Source organism: Erythranthe guttata, chromosome 3 (genome assembly GCF_056151865.1).
Source record: "Erythranthe guttata isolate IM_541 chromosome 3, IM_541, whole genome shotgun sequence".
Taxonomy (NCBI): domain Eukaryota; kingdom Viridiplantae; phylum Streptophyta; class Magnoliopsida; order Lamiales; family Phrymaceae; genus Erythranthe; species Erythranthe guttata.
In genome coordinates, this window is record NC_142535.1 from 137938 (window position 1) to 142500 (window position 4563).

The following is a 4563-nucleotide window of genomic DNA, read 5'->3' on the forward strand; positions in this document are numbered from 1 at the left end:
AATAGTGAATTAGAATGCATGCTTATGACAATAAAAACGAAACAAAAAAAATTAAAGAAAACTACGAAAAACAATAAAGCTCGGGTTGCCTCCCGAGAAGCGCTAAATTTTAAGTCTTCAGCCGGACTTTGCTTCTTGAAATTGTTATGTCCAATCCAAAGCCTTGTAGATTGCGCATCCATCCATGAGCTTTGTAACTTCAATTGCAACCGATACAAGGATAGGATTGCAATATGTCAGGGTCCACCTTAGCTTGTAGTCTTTCTTAGTTGTAATCAATCGGTACGAAGCCAAGATGGGATCTTCATCACCCGCTCCCTCAAATTGGTACACAAAAACCTCACGTCCGCGTATAACCTCCACTTCAAACACATTCGTCTTCTCATCAACCTCTATTGATGCCTTCAATGCCACGTCATGAACAATAATAATATCCTCAATTTGAATATTTGCACTAATCACATCCATCTCCTTCTTCTCTTGTTCCGAGACATCTTTGGAGTTTAGCTCAATTGTATTGTCAGATTCATCATCATTCAGTGTCTTCGTAATTTCTTTTTCCCTCTCATCGACACTATTTTCTAAGTCTAAAGGATTTTTCTCACTACAAGTTTCAGACAGATTTTCTTTGTTGCAACCATTCTCGATATTGTCTGAAATATTTTCAAGAGACCTCTTGAGCTTCATCTCTTCCAACATTATTTCCAATCTTCGGATAGATGCTTGAGTGGATTTCATAAAATCTTCAAGGATAGATTTCCTATAACACTCCTCAATAGTGGGTCCTCGTGGCTTTGCATAATAGGTTTGAAAATCATCAAATTGCGGCTCACGATGTTGAAAATTTTGGAAATCTTGGCTTGGAGTGCTCTGCTCGTACGTGTTGGTGTATGTGTTCCAATGACCTCTGTTGGTATTATCTATGAAATTATTCGCCTTCGGTGCATACCAACATTGGTTAGTGTAATGATCTCCACCACATCTTGAACAAAGTAACGGCATATTATAGGTATTTTGGAGGTTTTCGCCAGACGGACACCATTCGTATCCCGTTTGAGGTGCGCGAAAATTGTAACCTGACATGTAACCAAAGAAAAAAAAAATATATATTAAAACGAAAAAAAAATAATTTGGGTGAATCGTGAAAATTGTTCAAATTTAGAGCTAGAATAAAATAAATAATTAAAATATTCCCCGGCAACGGCGCCAAAAACTTGTTGGGCGAAAACCTACACGCAAGTGCACGTATCGTACAAGTAATATAGTGGACTATTAAGTCCGGATATCGAACCCACAGGGAATATTTAATTACTTAATCCTAGACGCTAAATTCTACCAATTATTATCAAGCCCACCCTACACAGTCGAATTTTAGAGAAAATTAACTAAATTAAACTAAATTAATAGCAAGCAAAAACAAGAAAGCAATTTAAAACGAAGATTTAATCAAGATAAGCAAGCCTAGGATTTTATTCTTCCCCCTATGTGATTATTACTCCCCCAATTCCTTCAATTATGCAAGCAATTAACCCGGATTATTAACCTGAGATGCTAAAATAATCATAACCCGCTTCCGCGTGTATTACGATTCTAATACTCTAGATTCAATTACTATATTCCTATGCAATTAATTCTAGAACACAGCATTAATCACAAATCTCAATAATGGCTACCTAAGAGATTAACTATATTCCTATGTTAATACCACAAAGGCTCTTCTACCACAGTTCTAATTATTAACCCGATCTTCCGATTCATGCGATTAACAATAACATAAAAGCACATAAGTTGATCAAGTTCATGCACTTAATAAAACAAGTAGAAGAAATAATCCGGAATTAAAACTTGCATAAAATCATAGAAAAGGGTTCATAAATCCCACATAGGGTTCCAAATAAAATCCTAGAAATAAGTAGTTTAGCTACTCATAATTAAATCAAAAACGCAAATAAAATAAATCATAGACGATAAATCTTTGCTTGGAGTCTTCGAATTCTTCGTTATTGCTTTGTTGCTCTTGAAATTGCGTAAAAAGATGGATAATTGTGTGCTTGGATTGGTCTTATATAGGGTGAAGAACTTGGGGAAGAAGGCAGTTTCCTTGTGCAATTAAAATCCCTTTACTGCGCAACTTCGGGGTATGGGACGGGGGTCCCATAATTTGCCCTAAAACTGGGACGGGGGTCCGAGCCTTGTTTCTTCAGAATTTTGATATTTTCACTTTTGACCCATATTTTCGCCAAAATTGCAGTTTTGACCCCATACTTTTCCAATTCTTCAATTTGTACCTAAAATACAATAAATCAACTTTTTAAGCACCAATTATCGTTAAAACACACCAAAAGCTCAAATAAAAAGTTACGATAAAGTGTAAAAATATACACTTAACAGAGACCGGTGGGTAGGGTGATACAAGGGGCTAGGTTTGACGGCCATAATGGCTAGGAAGAAGGCGGTTGTGGACAAGGGGAAGGGACCGGCGGACTTGGCCGGTGCACCGAAACCGGCCACGGCCGAGAAAGGGAAAACGGTGACCGGTGAGGGGGTTGGTGCTACATCGGCACCCCCCAGGCAAACACCGGTCACACCGACGACTGAGGCTACAACAAAGACGACGGAAATTCCACATGCCGAGACATCAACGGCGGGTGAAATTCGCGGATCTACGATGGGAATGCATTCCGGTGATGGCGAACGTGCGAATTGGGCTCAATTTTTCAAGGGACGGCCACCACCACCGGAGGATCTTGCACTGGATTCGGTTAACGGATTGGACGACACCAATGTCCTCAAATTTGACGAAGACGACGAGACAGACTGGGGAACGAAGGGCGTATTCTTGGCCGTGGCGTATTTTCTGGGGAAATTCCCCGGTGTTGAGGCCATACGTGCGATCAAGGCTCAATGGGAGGTCCCGGTGAAGTTTCAGATCCATCCGACGGGGTGGATTGTGTTCAAATTCACAACGGACCAGGATCGATCGAAGGTGGTGGAGTTGGGGAAATACGAACATGGTATGGCGACCCTCTATATCCGTACCATGCCGGATTTCTTCAATTTTGACATCAACGACATGATGTTTGTACCGGTTTGGGTGATCGTCCGCAATATCTCTGCGGAACTATACAACAAGAAGGCATTGAGTAAGATCGCTCAGAAGATTGGCAAGCCGGTCCAAATGGACAAAGTTACGAGTGAGATGGGGAGGCTAGGTTTCGCTCGGCTACAGGTGGAGGTGGACGCATCGAAACCCCTACGACGATCCCTCACGTTGATCAATGCGAAAGGGAAAAGCTATGAGGCCCCAATCGAGTATAGCTATGAACCTGTGTTTTGCTCGAAATGCCAGACTGTTACGCATAAAACGGACCAATGTCGAGCGGATGCGGTGGTGAAACGTGGACGTAGCCGCAAACCGAAACCGGTGGTGAGTGCTGCACAAGATCTACCGGTTACCGCGGTTTGGGCTGGAAAACGGACTGTTCTTGTTGAGGATCCGGAGCTTGAAACGGGAGTGAAAGCCGTGGGTGATGTGGCGACCGAGAGTGCTGAGGACGGTGAATCGGAGGATGGCTCGACTGAGTGCTATGCTGCGGATGACGATGACCGGAGATCTTTGGTGGAGTTTAATGCCCTACACTCCCCAAATTCCCCGGGTACAGCCCCTAAGTCGAAGTTCACAATTAAAAAGAAGGATCTCCCATCGACTGCAATTTTGCTACCTAAGGACGTGGATTCAGAGGTGGAAGTTGAGTCGAAGTTTGTTCGTGTCGAGAGTGAGGATGCAGAGCCGCGGGGGGGCCAGAAACCCCCAAAGACGAAATGATTGTGGGTTGCTGGAACGTGAGGGGGTTGCTTAACTCTCTCACGCAGAAGGAGGTCGTGGACCTCATAGGTAAGCACAAACTCTCGGTTTGTGGCTTATTGGAGACGAAGATTTGGGACCCGGGAACTCTCAGCTCTATTATAGATCGACGGTTCCGACATTGGATGCACATTAGTAACTTTCACCTCCACTCGGCAGGCCGGATCCTTATCTTATGGAACCCGGACGTGGCTCGGGTGGAAGTTATCGATATGACGACGCAGGTGGTCCACTGCAAGGTAACGTGCATGGTCACCCAACGGCTGTGCCACGTTAGCTTTGTATATGGACTTTTCACACCGGTTACGAGGCGGCCGCTGTGGCAATCGCTTGTGGAGTTCGGAGCGTGCGTCACCGAGCCGTGGCTGTGTATGGGGGATTTCAACGTGGTTCTCAAACCTGAGGAGAAATCGGGAGGAAATCTGCTCACCCCATACTTGTTGAATGATATTCAGACGTGCTTTCGGCAAACCGGGCTCGAGGATCTTCCCTCAACCGGCTTCCAGTATACGTGGACGAACCACACGGTGTGGAGCAAGCTTGACCGGGCTCTAGGTAACCAACTGTGGCGTGACGCTTTTGGGAATAGTTCGGCCCTTTTCCTTCCGTTTGGAGGGGTGTCGGATCATTCCCCGGTTATTGTGCGAATGGGTGATACCGAGGCCCCGGTATCTAGGCCATTTCGCTTTTTCAACATG